The sequence below is a fragment of the Symphodus melops genome (assembly GCF_947650265.1).
Source record: "Symphodus melops genome assembly, chromosome: 11".
NCBI classification, from domain to species: Eukaryota; Metazoa; Chordata; class Actinopteri; order Labriformes; family Labridae; genus Symphodus; species Symphodus melops.
The window spans coordinates 3,562,401-3,583,618 of record NC_136701.1 but is presented as its reverse complement, the minus strand read 5'-3'; the positions used below and the strand labels follow the sequence as shown (position 1 = coordinate 3,583,618).

Below are 21,218 nucleotides of genomic sequence, written 5' to 3'. Positions count from 1 at the left end.
TTAATGAAGTTATAGATAGATAGATAGATAGATAGATAGATAGATAGATAGATAGATAGATAGATAGATAGATAGATAGATAGATAGATAGATAGATAGATAGATAGATAGATAGATAGATAGATAGATAGATAGTCAATAATTATTCAGACGTTCATTCCCGTTTTGTGAATTGGGGAATAAATTAGAAATATGGCCAGCAGAGGCGCTAACTTCACGTCTGCTCTATAAACAGTGTGTCAAAACTAAATAGACGAGCAATGTAAAAAAAATCCTATTAGGCAGGTTTCATTTTGAAACGGGCTATATTGCCTGCATGTGTCGTGATGAAAACAGGAGTTAAGACACTGCAGGATATAACAGTGAGGTGAACCATGGCACACATTTGGTGCTGCTGCAGAAACAGGGCGGATCTTAGGACCCGTGGCTTCATGTCTTGTAGAATAATAAAAGTTGGGGTTAATCGTGCGCTGTCGACGCTTCACAAAGCAGCAGCAAAGTGTGTGTGAGTGCTGCTGTGTGCACGAGGCAGCGGTGCAACAACAGCCGGCTGATCTGCAGGCTGTGTGTGTGTGTGTGTGTGTGTGTGTGCGTGCTTGCGTGTGTGCATTAAGCCGCTGTGTGTGAGCGCGCTCTGACGGGCTGGTGTGGGCTGGTCCGTCCGTGTTTTCCGGAAGAGAAGGTGTGAAACATGGGACACATCTGAGGTCAGCTGCTGCCCGCCACACATGAAGCTCAGCGGCTCGTGTGAGCGTTGATGCCCTCCTGATTGTATGCGCGTTCATAATCTGCGGTGGACGGAATCACGCAGGCTCCGTGGGTTCCAAACGGGACGCCTCTGGATCCCTATTGCAGGAACGCTTTTAAAGGGGCTCGAACAGACCCGAGCTGAAATTTGGGTAAGTGAAACTTTTACGATCATCCCATCTGTAGAGCATTAATGTCACAGTGTGTGTAAAAGGTAAGTAAAGCTGAACATCTCGCTCTGGTGCTCTGCAGCTGCAACAATGCACGTGTTTTATTGTTTGGAGAATTGCTCGGGAGGATATTGACTTCTCTGCAGCTGCTGTGGATTTTAACCACTTTACGCACATTCGCGTGCGTGGACACGCACAATGCGCCATGAAATAGGAAGCTGCACTAAAATAAAGCATGCATGCACGCAGGTTGTGTGCCGGTGATTCGTGTCATGCACCTGTCGTATGATAACTGTCACCTCGCCCCAACAGAAGTTTTGTCAGGGGAACGGGATCTCATTAAGTGGTCCTCTGGAGGAGGTCTTTCCTCGAGTTGTAAAACAAGGATTTGCACAATGATTTCCAGGGATGTCTGTTGTGATCACATGATCCCCTCTGCCTATAAATGTGGACACCAGAGTGGGATGAAGTGCTGAAATGATCGATCTATATGCCAATGAATATGGACTGACTATTGATCTGTTATTTTTTGTTTCCTTGTTACAGCTTCTCAAATGCTGGGTTTCTATTGCTCTCCGTATTCTAGATGTAAATTAAATATCTCCGTGTGTATACAACTTTTCTGCTCTACTGTGCATGATTGGTGTGAATGAGTAAGAGGAAGGTGAAGAGAAAACTTGTGTGCCCTCCAGTCACAGGATACAAAGTACCAAACAGATGTGACAGCCCCGCCCTCTGTGCTTAAACCTGAGTGATTTCACATGAGTATCCTGGTTTTGATCATATTCAAGATAGATAGATAGATAGATAGATAGATAGATAGATAGATAGATACTTTATTGATCCCGAGGGAAATTCAAGGCATCCAGTAGCAGTATACAAGACATGCAGGACACAAGACATTAGTTCCAATGCTACTGAAAAGCACAGTCAAACAGTCAGGAAGAAACACCTATTTAAAGAAATCCTCTTTAGCTGTTTTCCATAATTTTGGATGAAGTGAATACATAGTTAGTGACCTCTTGTGTAAGGTTAACCTGTCAGTCATTTGTAAATTTAATTAGGCATTTCTTGTTAAATTACCTCCTTCAGCACAAAGTTACTTAAGTTTTCTCTGTCACAAATAAAGCAAAATCGTTTTTCGCTGCTCTACAGTGACTCGGTATCCAATTAACAAAAGCCAAAGCTTCATGTCTGCCTCAAGTGGTTCTCATTTCCCCAGGTGGGCACCTTGTTTAATCTATCTTTCCTGAGGCACGGGACTGAATTGTTCCTTTGATTTGCTTGAAAGGTGGTTTCAAATTGAATCGTCTTTGTGTTTTTTCTGCACCTTGAAACACTGAAGGCATGAAAGACGTTAAGCAGAGATCCTGCGCAGTGTCTGCTCAGCAAAGAGAAAACCACTTTCAGTTTTGGTTGAGGAGACTTTGACAGTTTGGTGATACTTCATGTATTCACTAGACGATCATTTAAAACCAGCACTGCTGAGCTGTCCCGAGGCTGAATTGCAAATGTGCTGAAGTGTCTGTGTGTTTTGTTGCTGAGCAGTTCGACGTGCATGTCGTGGGGTTTACTTTATAGTTTTCAGGCAACTGTGTGAGCCGTGAATGCCAGAAATTGGACAAGTCATGCAAAGTGTGACAAGCTTATAATATCAGGAAAAAGAAAAAAGACTTCCAGGCCAAACGACCTCCAGGATTCAGAGACCTTGTTCTGTGTCCTTTACCTGTTCTGTCCCTCAGGCTTGCAGCAAATCTGTGGTTTGGCCGGTTTAGTGAAACGAGAACAGAGTGTTAAAAATGTGATCAAACATGCTGAACATTAACAGGAACTGTATTTTCAGGAGTCCTAATGCCAAATTGGATATTTGCAAGTACAACAGTCAGTGTAACCATGTCATCCCATACCAACTTCCTTTGAGGGATTTAAAAACAAAAAAAATGACATCAGAATTTCATTTGACTGCAACGAACAAAGCGAGCTCAGCATTACTGTGATGTCTCTAAATGTTAACTTGAGTTTTGCACATCTTCTATTCAAGACAGCTCTGAGTGGTTTAAATTAGCATCGTCAGTATCACTTCTGTTCTCGTGGCCACTTTTTGTTGCTGACGCATGTATGCCCCCCCCCCCAACACTTTTTTTGTGTGGGCTTTGGTAATCATGCCACAGCTACGACCCAGCTCCTGAAAAAGAGGACACGTCAACAGCTTCCAGCTCCTCCAGCACTCGGGGGAAATCACTCGAGAAAGACTGAGGAGACAGAAATAAGCCGATTGTGTGTGTGTGTGTGTGTGTGTGTGTGTGTGTGTGTGTGTGTGTGTGTGTGTGTGTGTGTGTGTGTGTGTGTGTGTGTGAGACTGTTATGGCTATATGAATGTCTTTAATAAATCTTGTAAACTGTTTTAGAAGTTGGCTTGGACAGCATTCAGCTGTATTATGTCATACTAAACTCAGAGTGAATAAACAGAGACGAGCTTGTTCCCTTCACTTTAAGATTCGGCTTCTGCTTCTCTTATTGCAGCAGATTTCTGTTTTTCATTCATCTTCCTAATTGAGTGCGATCACTGAATCCACATAGAGCTGAGCTTGATTGTAAAAAGGACTTTTTCTTCTGCATTTAGTCAAACCAGTGTACCATTGGCTTTGTTCAGTTTGTTCTTTCATGTGTTTTTATCCGCCTGTTGTCTCCACGTGTGTGCGAAATTGTCTCAAAGACATTTACAGGCACTCAGAAATAAATGAAAATTTAAATTTCATCATAACCTGCCCATTTCTACATCTGAACATCCATTAGAGGTTGAGTTGTTGTTTCACAAACACGTGCTATAAATAAAGCCAACTTCATTTCCTCTTGATTTCTTGTGAGAAACCTTCACAGAGGGGCGTTTTCTTCTACACAATAGTGTCCCTCTGAGATTGGAGCTGTCTTGTAAGGTCGACTGAATGGTGTCTCCTATTTTGGAGTGTTAAGGCGTGTGGCAGCGCTGCGGTGCACGCACTGAGAGGCTCTTTATTTGATGTCTCACAGGTTTTCTGAAGCTACAGCTGTGAGAACATAGGAGCAGCTGTACCTGCTGTATTTGGTACTGTTACAGAGCTGGAACCGTTAGCACCAGCTCCTCCCTGAAATCCGTTCCTGCAAGCTCTCCAGGTATTTGTGGAGGGAATCACATCGCATCGTGTGACTAACATTATGTCTTTGGGTTCACTGGTGCATGGCAAGGCAGCCCCCCCCCCCCGTCCAAGTCTGACGCGTGTTTTCATTAAGGAACCTCAGCACTTGATGAATTTGTAATTGCGGTTATGGTACTACACCATAGTATGTGTACTAATATCCAGCTATAGTTGACCTACGATGTCCATACAGTCTATGCGTACTGTGTTGCCGATTGGGGTCGTGGGACTTTAGGCGACGCCAGAGGTCATTGGATGAGAGGCCGGGTACGCTCTGGACTGGTTGCTATTTAATCACAGGGCTGACATGCAGAGACTCATGTTCAATCCTATTGGAAATGTAGAGTCACCAGTGAACCTTACAAGCATGTCTTTGGACTGTGGGAGGAAGCCGGAGTACCCGGAGAGAACCCACATAAGCACAGGGAGAACATGCAAACTCCCCACAGAGTGGCTCCTGTCAGACGGGCATTCAAACCAGGAACCTCCTCGATGTTAAGCCACAGCGCTAACGTCTGCGCAGCCTCTATAATGATTAATATCACTTAAATCATTTTGACACTATGAGGTTATGTTAATCAAAAGTACAAAGTCCAGTGTCTGCAGAGCTTCCAAACCAATCAAAGATGATAAAGATGTTGCAGTGATGTCATCAGGGTGGACACAGGGACTACACGATTGGGGAATACACATCTGTAAAAGGATGCTTACTGTACAAACTGGCTGTGTGTAGTGTTGACAGATAGATGGGACATGTAGGCTCCAGTTCTTTGAAATCTTGACGATCGTCTGCCAGCTGTCCAGAAATCATGTTTGAACCAATTTAAAATGATGCTCAATTTGATTATTTTTGAGTCCTAACTGGAGATGAAAGTTAAATGATAGGTCTGTTTTATCACAGGGTGAACTACTTAAAATGATCTGCTGCAATGTCTTTGTTTTTTTTAACGTATTAATTACAGTCCCAAAAAGTCCAGCTCGAGTATGGACTCTTTAGGGAGCAGAAACTTAAAGGAATCTTTGCCTTCGCCTTTTTAGCCATGCTAGCAGTTTGATTCTAGGGATTGGGATGTTGCTCTTTTGGTCCACCACTTTGACTTGACATGACGTATCTGAACAACTATTGGAGGATTTTCCCTCGGGGGGGGGGGGGAGCTGCACTCGGGGAGAACGATTTATGCTCCAGCCGCAGGGAGTTTCTCTTATTTTTCCCCTCAGTGCACCGAACAGAAACCAGGAAATAAAGGAAAAAGTGGCGAGGAAGAGTTGACAGGACTGTGTTGTTGAGTCTGCATATTATTTAAATTTGACCTCACAAGCTTTTCCAGTGACAATGTTTTGATTATTTGTAGACTAGGAGATAATAGAAGCTGCTGCCTTTTCATCCTGCTATATCTTTATGTCGTTCTCTTGCTTCGGGCATGAATGTTAAATGTTGAGCGGTTGACCTTATGGCGTGACAGCAGGATCAGAAACGGCTTGCATCATATATCATGCATCTCTCATCTACTATGCTTTATTGGAGGGAGCATGCAACGATCACACGCATGAGAAAAATATCAGCTATGTGCTGCCTGTCATTCTTCTTTAAAATCACCTGTGCAACAATTTTCACATTTTAGACTCAAAGATGGTGGAGGCTTGAAAAAAAAAAACCCTGTCAGTTTTGAAAAGCTATACCTACTGATACGTTAATAAACGATCATGTCGAATGGTATATCTCACTTCAGACTCATTTCATTGTTTTTCTGCTGATAAGAGAAAGTTAGCATGCTAAATGCTACCATGTAAAACTAATATTGTAAAAGAATATTACAGCACCTGAATGGTTTACGTTACATTTATTAAACACAAGCATGTTAGCTTGTCAGCTTTGAACAGTTCTCTTGTTCATACAGTATGTTAGCATTTTGCACAGCTGACACAGCTCACTTTGAACTATACCCGTGGTACTGGTCTGGCCTCTGGACCCACCACCAACTGCTTTATGAGAAAATCGGGACCCATTTTTGATATCTTTTAATTCATAAAAGAGCTCAGACCGTAAAAAAAAAACCCATATGATATAACAAAGAGACCTCGAACATTCATGACCCACTGAAAACCCACTTTTTGGTCCCGACCCACAAATTGAAAACCACTGGGCTATATGGTCTTGCAGAGCTGCTAGCATGGCAGTAGACTTTTCTTTATGTTAGAATAGAGTACATTGTGTTGAAATGAAATGCTTAAGTGGCAATAGAAATCTTAATACATTGTTAGCTTCCATTAGGTGATCTGCATGTTTGAGCACAAAAGGCAGAATTAATTTGGCGATCCTGGAGCGTACCGGCCACCTCAAAGCACTGCTCAGGAGACCCCAGCCCCTCCTCTCCATCTGACAGGGAAAGTCTCCGTCTGTGAGTTGCACGTTTAGACGACCAGATCAGGAGGATTTCAGGGGGAGTTCTTGTGAAATTCACCAGAAACCTCCAGGAGTACGTGTGTAAAAACGGCTATAATTCTGAATTGAGTGGAACAATTCAGTTACAAATTGTTCTGGGGTGTTTGGGGTGTTTTGCAGCATGATGGTATGAATACATTCACATGTCCTCATTAGTTCTTACTGTGTGATGAGGCGAAGAACACATTTGCATTTTATTAGTGCTCATTATTCAAAGCACAACCAGGGAGTATTCCGGGGTTCTTAGATCTTTAAGCTAAGCTCATTCAAGAGGTAGCCTGCTCTCCAAACGAGTTGCACTTCACCTCGGTCCTCATTAGTCCGTGTATGAAAGACACCTGCATGAATGAGACCCCCACTGGGAACCTACGACAGTACGTTTCCTTTTATTTGAGCATGTTTGTGTGAAGAGTGTGGCTGACTTATTGGAGGGTAAAAGTGAAAAAAGAAGAAATTAATTTGTTCCTTCTCTTGATTGAGTTCTTCACAATGACAGATTTTGTCAGTCAGATGTAATTGTTAGGGCTGTCAGCTTTTACTAGATAATTGCAATTAACTGAGGTCTGAAATGGAGGCATTCATTTTTTTCTTTTTAATCACAATTAATCTTGTGGTATTTTGTCCCTTAGGGCGCTCCGTAGATAGTCATCCTCAGCATCCCTGTAGTCACAGTGATGGAGAAGAAGGACACTGGGGGATCTTTGAATGACATTGATAACAACCACTCAGGGCCTATTGGTCCTGGGGGGGCTTTTTCAAAAATTCTTTAGTCACGATCATGACATGAAAGTCACAAATGATAATGTTAAAATTGCATCTAGAGCCATACAAATATGATATTTGGCAAAATGAGTATTCTGAAAGTAGCTAAATAAGATTCTGGTACTTTTGACCATTAGATTTGAATTTATTATCACTAAAACCCATAAACCCCCCCCACCCCCAATAAAAATAGCTTTTGTGGAACAAACACTTTTGGAATATGATAAGTTTCAGCACTTCATTGTTAATATCACTGTCTTAAAAAAAACTACCATAATTTACAAGTTTGAATTTAAGCCCAATATGACCTTTTTGCTCTGTTCTCTATATTTCACTTTATGTGGACCCCGATGCTTCACTTCCCCTCACAGCAGAGGGAACAGAGTCCTTGGTCCCCAGCCTTCCAGATGAAGATTAGCATGGAACTGCACTTTATTGTTATTTTCATTTCTTCTGTTTCTGGTGCTATCTAATGAGAAGACCATGACAAGTGAAGACCACGGCATAAATAAAAATGCTTTAGAGAGAATCAGCAAAAAAAGGATGTTTTTAAATGAACAGCACGCATGCAGGGAGTGTTCAGTAACAGTAACAGTAACTTCAATCATAATCAGTATAAAGACTTGATAGCGTCTTTATACAGATTGATTGTTCAAACAAATGCTCACAAGTAGTTTACTGACCTTCGATCTACCATAAGCTCTTTACTTTACTTTATTTCAAAATAAAAGCACACATGAAGTATTCTCAGCTAAAGACAGGACAAAAAATTCCAAATAAATGCTGAACATGTTTTTTGTTTTCAGATGCAAAATAAAGGTAAAATGCCATTGAGTCAAATCAATGCCAAAATGCCATTAATGAATAAAATGTGATTTATCGTGATGAAATGTTTTTGTCGTTGTGCTATTTTTCCAAGCAGAGCTGTGGGAAAATGTTCCTTTTCTGCCAGATATTAGCATAAGTTAGTTTGCTAATTTGTTTATAGTTTGTAATTTGTAATTAAGAGGGCCCGTTTGTTTCCGTAGGGACCGTTTTTGCTGACTCATCTTATTGTAAGCACTGTTGAAGCAATCCAAACTTGAAGACATGTTCGACACCATCGACTGGCTGACTGCAGCACTGTGAAGCTTGATATTTAAGTTTTCTCATGCTCGGCTGTGGCTACAATTAGGAAGTTACAAAACCAGTGAAGAAATTCAACTGAAAGAAACCCCAGTTCTTTTTCACTACATATGGTTGATGGGCTAAGTAACAACAACTGATGTCTGGTTGAGTTGATGTCCGTCCTCCAGAGAGGCTTGTCTACATGCTGTCCAGAAATCACCCACAAACACTGACACAGCTGTCCCCCTGTGTCTGCTTGTCACAGTGAACTCCTTTGGGTTTACCACAGACAGCCAGAGTCCTACCTTCATGGCTGCCTCTCTACTAGGTTGCCGTCTTTTTCTGCCTGTCAGCACCGGTGTGTCAGATCGGACTGAAAGCTGTTCGTTAGCACTTCCTGACTTAGTTTCCTCTCTCCATATCTTTGCTGGTCGTTGTTGTCGCTCTGGATTAATGAATTGTAGAATTGTAGCAGCTTTTCCCTTCATCCTACAGGGCATGACAATGTACAGATTGAAATAGATTTTTGATCTGGATAATAGTCGGCTAAAGATAGTCGATACTCTGCTCTGTGATTTCAAGTGAAAGCCCACACACTCTCAGAGGCTAACGCAGCCCACGTGTGGAAGCTCTCTCTTACATACAGTAGTAATGAGATGTACACAAACAGATGGTACCATAGTTGTTTACTTAAGATTCCATTGAAACACGGCTGCTTTTATTGTGTTAGTTGTGGTGAAGAACAGGTGTGTGTTGACCACAACATGGGGTGAGCAGAAAACACACACGTCTAAATAAAGAAATGTGGATTAGTTCCACGTAGCTGAAGGTGTCACATATGCAAAGAAAGGACTTTTCTTTATTCGTTTCTCGAAGGTGCTTAAACCTACACCAAGTGTGTGTGATTAAGAAACGCATAATTTCCCAACTGGATAACTAAATACAAGAGTCCGACCGGTGAATCAACCAGCCGATGACATCAGGCCTGACGACTGACTTTTTTAGGAACATTTAGTGACTTTTATTTTAATTGCACTGTCTGACCAAACAGGCACAATAACACAATGAGACTTGCCGATCGAAACAGGGTGGCAGCCCTTAGGAGGTGCATCCTGAGCTGCATGGGAGTTCTGTGCCTTGCACAAGGGCACCTCGGCAGTGCTCAAGCAGTGGTCTGGCACCTCTCCAGCTCGCCGACCAACTTCTATACGTTGGTCCCCCCCCCCCTCCCCCCGTTCTCTTTCTCAAGTAAAGTCAGGTTGGCTTCGAAAAGGTTTGCACCGGTGCAGTGAAAGGGGATCTTACCTTAAATAAACGTTCTCTACCTGCAGTACTTTCTCTAATGTTGATCCACAGTTAGCACACTTAGCATCAACAAACATTACAGCAGATGTTACATGTCGGAGGAACACCTACATGCCTGGATCGTTCACTGCTTTTGTTTGTGTCACAGCTTAAACAACACTTCTTAAACTTCTCAAATCTACAAAATAAATTCCAAAACTTGAAATACCTGTCAGTCATGTAGACAAACGGAGTCCAGGTTTAACAGGTCCTGAACTCCCCTTTAAGTACATGGGGAGGCTTTGCTTTAATTGTTTTCACCTGCTGTGACAAGAAACCATTCCTCAAGTGCTTACTGCGCTGTGCCTCGGTAAATAACTCTTTAATAATCGGGTTTAGAAAGTCCCCCCCCCACTCTGCTTCTATATTACGTTTACATTGGTGGCAGAGGAGGCTCTGGCACATTGTCTACGAGAGCTTAGCAGTGACAGCGATGCCGGGGAAGGAATCGGCTCTCGCAGCTCTAAAGACAGGTTTGTGTTTTCAGTGAGTTCTGCCAGCCTCAGAGAAGAGCTTAAACCTCAGCAAAGATCTGTGCTGACAGCACCCCATGTTCTCAGTGTGTCTATAGCACTGTGATTTACTATTTCTGCTGCTCATGTCTGCTTGTAGAGAGGCTGGTAGAAATATCCATCCCTGTGAATGATGGAGCTGCAGAGCCGTTAGTCCTTTTGATGGAATCCTGGAGGAGGAAGAAGAATGATCTGACCCTGGGCCAGACAACTCAAGCGCTCTACTTTTGACAAAGCAACCTATTTTGGTTGAGCAAACTGTTCGTCCTCTGCATCGACCAACCTCGGCTCCGCTCTACTGGCTCCTGCATGTAAATTTCTCTTTGTAGCTGGCACCAGCATAAAAGACTCCTCAACGCTGCTAATAACAGGGTAGATGAATTCAGAAACAGGCTCACGGCTCAGAGGGCTCAAACTCTAGAAACTAATAAGTGACTAGTTCATAGTGAATACTGTGACCTTGATTTAAAGTGTCACCATGATCTGTAAGAAACGATCCCTCTCTCTTCAGGGAGTCCTTTTTTTTTTTTTCAGGATGAGTCACTAAAGTGCTGCAGGGCCGAACATGGGCTGCTGTAATACGAGCTGCCTGTTAATGCTGGAGTCTCTGAACTCCTCTGACTGCGACCTTTTCTCCAAACACACACAACACAACCTCATGTCTGATATGTTTCCCAGAGGTCTTTTTTTTTTTTTTTTTTTTTTACCACCAAAAGCACATTCAGAAATCTGCTCCAGAGAGATAAGAGCGCAAAAAATAAAATCTGCATTTAGTTTTTTTGATGTTCAAAATGCAGCGAGAGACAGAACAGCTGCAGGGACGAGCTCTTCATCCTCTGTCACAGTCGGGATTCTCTGAAAAACAGTTCAGGACGAGCTGGAAGGAAAACTGAGTGATGATCAAAAGTGACTTACAGTACAGGGTGTTACATCGTACATCGCACAGGACATCACTTTGTTAAGTCTGATGACTGCTGACCGCTGTCCTCGCTCATTTAAAGTAGCTGAACATAACAACATAGTTTACCTCCGAACTGACGTCACACCCGAGTTGAGCGTGTTCCAGTTGCACGTCGGAAAAGCAACATGGACACCTCCAGGAGTACCTTTGTTTTGTTAGCTAATGTCAGACGATGACTACGTGATAGTTTGTGCACAAACACAACATGACGACATACCTACAGATAGAACTGTCACGATACTATCGGTATGATTGAGTTAATCTCACAACAAGAGGAGCAAGTGGCTAATAAACACTTTAGTTACAGCTTTAACGTACGGTTGATGCATGTAGCCACCATGTTGGATTCCAACTTGGGCTATTCCGAGCTGCTCCCACTTTCCAACTAGTAAATAGGAGGAATGCAGCATTGGTGATGCTGCTGTTTTTCATACACATACAGGCCTGTCCAGAGGGGTGGCATCACCTTGAAGTCTTATTGTGCAACCCCAAAATCCTTGGTTACGATTGGCTATTTGCCTCGCCAGAGGTGGTACTTATGTTGACATAGACTATCCAGGCTTTGTTGCAACAGGCTGATGTTTGTTTGCAGTTTTTAAAATACTTAAAATTGTGATTTTGGTCGTATGAGTCCTTGAAGAGTCAAGCTTAGAAGTTGCGTATGTTGCCGTTACCTTGTGTTACTTATTAGTCGATCTGATTAATGCAGACAGAAGAGGTAGGTAAATGTTCTATATTCATGTGTCCATACAAACTTCAGGCCACCCCTGCACAAGTCGGTGTCCCAGTTGAGCCACTGCAGTTCAAACAGTTTGGACACACCCCTTGATACACTTAAAAAAAATTTGGACCGGCAGAACTTCACTCTGTAAAAAGTTCCACTCTCACTCGTGAACAACACCGCAAGATCCTCCTACACCTACACCTGTGATCTTTGGCTAGTGACTGAAAAAATAACATTGCCTGTAGAAGCGGCTGAAATAAGTCTCCTCCAGAGGGTTACTGGGCTCCTTCTTAAAGATCGGGTGAGGAGCACGGACTTCTGGAGGGAGTAGAGCCGCTGCTCCTTCACCTGAAAAAAAAAAAGGTGGTTTAGGCGTCTGATTAGGATGCGTCCTGGTGGCCTGGGGGGGGGAAGCTAGAAAACCTCACTGGAGAGACGGATGTTTCTGGGCACCTTGCTAAGCCTGCGGCCGACGGGGCTCGGCACATGAGAGCGGAGGTAAATGGATGTGAGGAGGTTGCACTGACAATCCAATCCAACTTTATTTGTTAAGCACTTTAAAAAGAAGCACACACACTACAGGTGTAGAGATGCTCTGATGTAAAACACCTGTGCCTCTGTGCTAAGCAAGGTCAACTTCTGGGTTCATTTAGTGAGGCCCTGTTCATCTTCTTGACTGGGTTTATAGATCTAGTGTTATTGATTAAATGTAAACACTTGTTGAGCTTCAGTTAGGGCAAGAATGTGAGTTCTTTCACTTGTTGATAAGTTAAAATACTGGAAACAGCTTTTTAATCACTTACAGTAGCATATTCTGAAAAATATCCAGTGTTGTGAAGAAGAGAAAAGTGCCTGAGGGAGATCTTGTGGATCAAAACATTGCCCTGGTTAAATGAAGTCGCCCACAGGGAGCTGAAGAGTGTGCCGACCTAATTCTGCAAATATTCATTGTGGCTCACTGTGGGTGGATCGGTCTCTTACCATTTACGTGTGTGACTTTTTTTTGGTGCTACAGTAAATATTGTGCATATTAATTGTGCAGTTAAAAAAAAGTATTCACATAATTGTTTTTATTTATTTATTTATTTTTTACAGCTGTTTGAACGTGCTTAAAAGCTGAAAACAGATGTTAGCAGAAGATCATTATGTGGCCCCTCCCACAGGTTGTTTTCACCAAAGGAAGTCACAGAAAATGTGCATTATTTTGTGTGTTTTGCAGCTTCTGGTTTTCCGCCTTTACATCAAAGATGCACAGTCTTAAAATGTCGGGATGTGAAGTCAATGGATGCTGAAATCTTGCTGGCTTTGACAGATAACACTGCACTGTTGGTGTCGAATGAACATTTTTCTGAATTCCGTAATTCTCCTTCACTGTTGTTGCCAATTTCCACTCCGTTTCCTTCAGCATCACAGGTTTTTTGTTCTGTTAGACGGCACATGCCCTGCACTGAGTCTGATTCTGGACGTGAGCAGCGAAACACATCACAGGAGAATAAAGACAAAAACATGCATACATGTTACTTTGTCTTTCTGAGGACGATTTGTTGTTTATTCGGTGCCTGTTTTAAAATAATGTTGATGAAGTGATGGAAACATGAATGTGAGTCAGATGCTCTATGAGTTGCCTTGTCTAACTTCCTGTCCAGCTCAATCTATTATGTAAAGTGAGATGTCTGCGTGCGGCGTATTTTAAACGAAACAGAGCAATGTGGTGCTGCTTGCACACTCAGAAGATGGACCCCGGCGCTCGCTGTGGAAACGGAAGCATTTAGTAGAGTGGCAGTGAGGGGCGCAGTAGTGCTGAGAGAGCTCGGAGTCTGTGTGAACTGGCAGTTAAGACAGAATAGTTCCTACTGGCTGCTGTGTTATAGTCTGTTTTTAGAAGTCTGCTGTTAAGAAGAATAAAACATGTAAATCTTTTGAAACACATTTGAATGTACTAACACTATGCCACAGTTTAGGCTGAATCATCACATCATATTTCCAACACTAACATCCCTGATCATGGTTTTATTTAAATTATTTAATCTGTTTTTCTTTCCTCTTGGAACGCTAACAACGCGCTCTTTTCTTTTTGTGTCTGTGATGAAAAACTTCAAGCTGACCTGTTTTCTTTTTTTTTTTTTTGGCTACATTTATTCCCGACAGCGAGACAAGTCTAAGCTGCAGCTGTATCCGGCCTCGCTGCATCAGGGCTGACCTGGCAGCCTGCCCGCCACTTTACCACAGGTCGCTAACGGAGATGTGCAGAGACAGAGATTGCTGGGATGCTCTGGCTCTCTGAGGGATTTAGAGGGCATCGAGCAGCACTCCCAGACGGCAGAGATGGATGGCTCTCATTTTCAGCAGCAGCAGATAATCCTCTGCAGGTTGACATCATCACAGATTTCCAGCATGGCTATATTGAAACCTCTGAATGGGATTATTTCAGGATGGAAAGTCTATGGATTTCTGTTCCTTTCAGACTTTTCTTGGTATCCCTTCTGGACCGGTTGACTAACTCCTCCTAAAAATAGATCAGCTGATACCGGGCAGCCTCAGCGGGGTCACAAGGACAGGATGGGACTGGCTTCATGGCCCACCCTACCTGAAAATGTTTTAGAGTCCAAATCTGCAGCCAGGTTTTTATCTGACTGCTGCATGGAGGGTGGGCGGTCTTTCCTTGTTAGAGAGACCCTTGTCAGTGGACATTTTTTGGATTCCAGGAAGGTCAGCCATGCTGGAAGCTGCTGCAGACTGACTGTCAGCGTTAGCAGAGAAGAAATAATTGGCTCATCCAACTTGCCACTTTGCAGTCTTATATCCTGTGTAATCCTGGGCTTATAATTGCCTGAGGCAGCCATCCTCAGCGAGAGAGTGGCCCTGGATTTGGTTGGGATTGTCCCCGATAGTATTTCTGTCTAGTCAGATTGATCGCCTCTCATGGACCTGATATCCGGTGTCTGCCATGGGGAGCCGAGCTGCCAGTTTTCTCATCGCCTCTCATTGATGGGCTCTGAAAGAATGGCTTTAACAGGTTTACGTCGAAAGCTCGCTGTGTCTCTGAAGTTGCCTGTTAATCCTTTGGATTGAAAGAGAGAGTTCCAGGTATTAGTCTGTGACAGGTGAACACACAGCAAAGTATTTTCTAATAGAAAGGACTTCAATTAGGGTTTTAGTGGCTGTGTGTTTAAGGCCAGATTATGACGAGATGGTTTTGTTGACAGGTATGAACTTCCTGTGCTGTCAGTAGTTTCTCATCAACATTGTGAAGAATAGAGTCTTTGTGTGAGACAGGACCCGGCCTGTGTTTGCTGTTGGTATTACAGTAAGTACTTAAAGTGGGGCAGGAGATGTTTTTCACACGCTCATGGAACAAATACATGACGGGGACTAAATGACGTGAAGTGTGAACGTGATGTTTAAACAGCCGATTCAGACGACATTATTAATTCCAGAAGAGCAATTCGGTTTCACAGCCTACCGCGTCATTAAAAGAAGTCAGGACAATGTTAAGGAAACAAACACAGTCACATACAGTCACTTGTCAGTAATGACGGCAGGCGTACAGTGCAGTTCCCCAAGTGAGAAGCCAGATCTAAAAACCACAAGTACAAATGATAAATGTATACAATGCCAGAAATGTATTCAGTAACAGATACATCAACAGATAAACCTTACAGGTTTGCAAAGGAATGACCATAATCTGTTGAAGTTGTTCAGTGTTTAACAGCCTGATAGTTGAAGGAGCAGAGCCTGTGGGCGCGTCATGGCGCTCACTGTGGAAACAGATGCATTAACTAGAGTAGCAGTGATGGGCGGCGCTGTGGGGATGGGAGGAAGTAGTCAGTAAAATAGTCTGTAAACAAATGGCATCACATCTGCTCTGTTCATGTCCACATTCATGGCCACTGCATTAACTATGATGAAAACCCTCTCTTTACACTTTTCAGTTGTTTGTGTGAAACAACAAAATAGTGTCAGCATGACGTTCCTCAGGTCACCTGACTGACATCGCACCGACAGCAATGCAGCGATTGTACCGGACACATTGCAATGGCTTGGAGTCAACACAAAGCACCACGCGTCCGATTGTCCACCGTCAAAATAAAAGCACGAGATTTCACAACATTCGTAAAAGGAAACACAAGGCGACAATTAAATATTCATCAGAGGCAGCGTGGAGCGTCTGACAGTGCGTGATGTGGCGCGCTATCAAACTGTCAGGCGCACTTCGTCTTCACATCAAGCCATACAGTGTTTGAATATTCTGTGAAATACATGTGGAGCTCAGACTGTACAGCACGCACACACACACACACACACACACACACACACACACTCTCAGACTGCAGCGTTATCTGACCACACTCAGTAAATGTCAGCTTATCAGTAGAAATTAAAGGTCTCATCTCACGGCTGAAAAACAAACTGGATCGGTGATCTTTGATCATTTCAGCTCCTGCTGAGCCTGTGTGCATACAGTACGCTGCTGGATCTGTGTGCAGTCCTCTGAGACTCTGCCGGGTAACATTTACATCTTTGAGATGATTGAAAGTTAAGGCCTGCATGAGACTGTTAAGGTAGAATTTGAAAACTGCACCGCAGAGTCTGAAAGCAGCTTTTTATTTTTACAAATAACAAGAACTGAAAGCTTATTAAAGGGTAAATGTCAGGAGGAACAGTGTCTCTAATTAAGGAGCACTCTCATGAAATTAACTCTATTTGAAATCTATAATCAGCTCAAAGTAAACCAGTGTTTGACCGGTAGAAAGAGTTTTAATCAGAGCAGAAATGTCACTAACGCTGACATAGCAAATATCTTGTCTTAGTTTGTGACCATTTGAATGTCAAGTTATTCCAAATATAACAGCATTTAAAGCTGCTCATCTGCAGCCAAGGCTTCGTTTGCAATCAGCACTGATGAAACCTCCACTATACGCCGTCAGCGTCTTCTTCATCTTCATCCAACATTCTTAGACTGCAGGGATTTCACAGGCTTTCAGTGTGGTGCATGTTACTGAAAATGATTGGCAAGTTACAGTTACTAGTTGCTTCTATGACTTGGGCGCTACTTTATTAGCGTCCATTGTTGTTTTAATGTTGATGCAGTGTTGCTGTAGCAGAATTGAGCTGTGACAACTTGCACATTTGAAATAACACCGTAGTCATTTTCCTCATGTAGGTATTTTACCAATTTAAATGTCTGAAGGCAACAGACTCAACAGTTGATATGAAGCAAATCGTGGTCTACTTATGTCTGTCAGGTGGAGCAGGTAGTGTTTTAAGTCCAGCCGACTGTTCGTATGGAATGTCTCCACCTCTCTGACAGTAGCGTGTCGTTGTTCAGCTCGGTGCTTCGTTCATGTGAAAAAAGTTCTCCAACAGTGTCGGGACTAACATGTCACTGTAACGTCACTACGATTTTCGGTTGCTAGTAGCCAGTTAGTTACGGTTGCATCACCGAGGCAGAGCAGCGACGGTAATGAGTTGCGTGGTGTTTTTATCAAACTTGAAAAGAAAGCAAGACCTGGAGTTGGATATCAGAAGTCGGGGCAACAGCGTGCATACTCTGGGTATACCTGAAAAAGAAGAGGGTTTGAAGCCCTCGCTGGTAATGAGAAATACCCCCCGCAGTCTGGAATCAGCACACGGGTAATGAGCTTCAGACCGAAGGCACACAAGGAACAGGAACAGGAACACGAGCTGCTCTTCATGCAGGTTTTTTTCTTTCAGTTGTGTGCTTCCATTATTAGTCACGACAAGCACAGATGTGTCTTCTTAATAGGAAATCTCTTCCATAACATTATTTTCCTTGCAGATGCTCCTCCTCTGTCCCTAAGCCCACCAGGTTTCTCTCCTGTCTCCTTCCTCTTGTCACATCTCATCCGCCTCACACACACACACACGATGTAGGTCACACTGAGTGCCGGGGTAAATAAACACAGGAGAGGGCAGGGCGGAAGACCCAGCAGGAACATCCACTGGCTGAGCCTGATAGATGATGGAGAGAGAGAGAGAGAGAGAGAGCAAGCCTCCGGAACAGCTTGGATTTGCATGCATACACGCACACGCCCACTCAAACCACACACACACACACTTGATTTTGTTTTTTGTAAAGAGGATTAAGGGCGGCATTTTATCCCATATTTACACAACTGTGTGCACCAGAGTGAGCACCCCCCTCCCTCCACTCTGTGTCCCTCCTGTTGAGGATGCAAACTGTTAGCAGTGATAATGCCGAGTCATCCTTACCAACTGAGGCTTATTCATATGGAGCAGAGAGTTAAGCAGCGTAAAGAAAACGGTGAGGGAGAATAATGATCAGTAACTGTGATCAAAGGACTCTCAGCATCACGACTGAGCAGGACAGAATGTATGAGGCCACTTCTTCTTGACAGGATGGAAAGCACACAAGTATCAGAAATAAGATTCTGCATCACAGCAGCTGCCTGCAGTGGACGACAGCACCCGGAGCACTTCAGCGAGGCTCTCACTAAAAAACAGCACATCATCCCCTGAGTGCTTCCTCAGACTTAATATGAAGTGACTGAAGAAAAGCCACCACTGCAAGGTTCAGTTAACTCTCTCTTCACACACTGTCTAAATACAGAATTCAATTAAAATAATGTTATTTGGGTCATACATCGATCATAGTTTTGCCGTGTAATGCTCATCCATGAACGGACGGAGAAGAGCCGAAGAAAGATGCGTTAAAGCTCGACATTTCAACGCAGATGTGGACTCTCTCCACTTTGTGTCAGAAGGTTGAAAAGTTCTGTTGAGTAAGAAAAGTGAAAGGTAATCAAAGGTTTTCCTGTAGGACACGGCAGAGCTCCCTGCTACTCCGTTTCTCGTCATCGTCCACGTCTCGCCCAGTGACAGAATGGCCAGCGGGGCATTAGGGTAAAAACGGAAACCGACCACCCTGCTGCATCGGTTCGGGTGATGTTGATGCCGAGAGGGTCAACCAATCATTGAGCTGAACGATTCCTATTTCTAACTGACAGCCACATTGAAAACATATCATTTTGGTTCCTAGATGCCAACTGTATATTTATTAATGTATCTGTAGCAACTATTGCAACTACTTCACCAAAATATCCCCACGACAGGTGCTGACGTATTATATCATTTGATGGCATTTCGAGTCTGCACTGGACGGATTGGCTGATGGATCTGTGGTATTTAAGTCCAACCCCATCTGCAAACCAAAACATGTTTAACTAACTGATAATGTGGCAAAGAACCCCCAGGGTGGAACAATCCACAGCAGAACAGACTGAGGTTTCTTCTCACTGTTCCTCCTCTGATCTGGTCGAGAAAGCCGCAGGAGCCTCATTTGTCAACAGAGCCATCAATCATGGTGTTTTGATTCAATAGACTTTTTTTTGTATTGTCTTGGATTCAAAGTGCTGCCAAACATTCTGCTGTTTTGACTCGAGTTGATAAGTAACAACAATAGAAAAACCACCTCTGCACCTCAACAAAAAGGCACGTACCAATACAGAACAACACAACAGATGTTGCGTATATCTGCAAAAACACAGCCTGAGTGATGAAAACAAAAATAAGGAAATATAAAAAGCATACAGGTACAGCATGACACAATTGCAGAACCCACAGTCTTGCAAAAAATGATTCAGAATTCATTTGTTTATCTTTAGAAATTTCAGAAAAGATGCCATTGTCCACCACACCAAGATAATGATTTTTAAATGTTCCTCCCTGCTGTTGACTGGTGGACTGGACATAGACACAGAGCTGCAGGATGTTTACCAGACACGCCTCTGATCTTACGACAAACAGAAAACACCTTACGTTTGACCTTTCAGTTTGTGCTGTTAACCTGTTATGCAAATGCAAAGAAACACTCGGGTGTCGTTTAACATCATTATGATGCATGCAGCCCGTCTTTGTAATCAGGGAACAATCAGAGTTGATTGCCTTTGGTCGTGATGTTTTTAGGTGAATCACCTCACTTCAACTTTTCTGCTCTACTGTGCATGATTGGTGTGAATGAGTAAGAGGAAGGTGAAGAGAAAACTTGTGTGCCCTCCAGTCACAGGATACAAAGTACCAAACAGATGTGACAGCCCCGCCCTCTGTGCTTAAACCTGAGTGATTTCACATGAGTATCCTGGTTTTGATCATATTCAAGATAGATAGATAGATACTTTATTGATCCCGGGGGAGATTCAAGGCATCCAGTAGCAGTATAGAAGACATGCAGGACACACAACATTAGTTAACGTTGTTCTGTATACAATAAGCCCCAAACAAGATTTAGAAGCTCCCTGTTTGACTAACAGTAAACATAATTACAGCTTAAACCTATACAATTAACATTAGACTCATGTGTATATAACAACAATGTACATAATATGTGGAGGAGAGAAAACATATGTGCTAATTAAAGAGACCTGTAAACCGTTAAGGAGCCTCAGAGACAAAGTGCTGACCTTCTAGAAGTTTGTGTTGTTTGTAAAGTGGTGTTTGAGGTAGTGCCAGAAGTGTGAGGACAGACATTAAACAGTCAAGGCAGACAGTTAGGGATGCAGATTAACATTCAAGATCTGGACTTTATGCACACAGAGAAAGATGGTTATTTGATTATTGACTCTTATTTGCATATTTTTTTTAAAATACAAATTTGATGCGTTCTTCCATCTATGCTTTCCATTATATTTAATTAATTAATTTCATGACTTAAAGGCAAAACTCTACGTCTTCATTACTCCAGAGGTAAGACTCTTGTTACGGCTGCCGTGTTTGTTTTGCTGATCCGTCACTCGGCTGAGGTGGCGTCTGTGCAGGTAGTCAGCAGGTGTCCGAATTAGGGGTAAGGCCAAGTATTCTTTTTTCTTTTGGAGTTCTGCAGGTAGCAAAATCCCATTTCCCAAAACCTTATGGACTTATTCATGTGATGTTTGCATGTGCAGAGCTTCCATGTCTTAAAGGAAGAATGCGAAACATTACACATAGAAACAACAGAAATCCTCTATATCCTGTGTAAATGTCTCTTTGATTCATGAGAGTCTACAGCAAGGGAGAAGCTGGAGTCCCGCTGTCTGTGTTGTTGTCAGAACTGTGTTTACATGGACGGGGCGGCCGAAGAAGAAGAACATACTCGCTGATTATTTGGATGTCACGTAAGAGTTTATAGATGACACTCGTGCTGTGACAATTTTATTTATGCAGAGTGAAGCTACGAGCTAACTAAAGAGCGCTAATATTAGCCTGCTAACACAACAATGCAGGACACAGCTGATTGCACATCGAGCAAATGTTGT

General features: G+C 42.9%; 1 protein-coding gene across 2 annotated transcripts in view; it reads left to right on the top strand.

Annotated features, from left to right (window-relative positions):
* Positions 1-329: 329 nt before the first annotated feature.
* The window catches only part of camkk1a (calcium/calmodulin-dependent protein kinase kinase 1, alpha a), a 63,215-nt gene continuing 42,326 nt past the window's right edge, over positions 330-21,218 (top strand). The window contains exon 1 of one of the 2 annotated variants that reach the window (XM_079355201.1): positions 330-899. The gene's annotated coding sequence lies outside the window, so the exon portion shown is untranslated. The remainder of the gene's footprint in view (positions 900-21,218) is intronic. The other variant, XM_079355202.1, reaches the window with a different exon arrangement.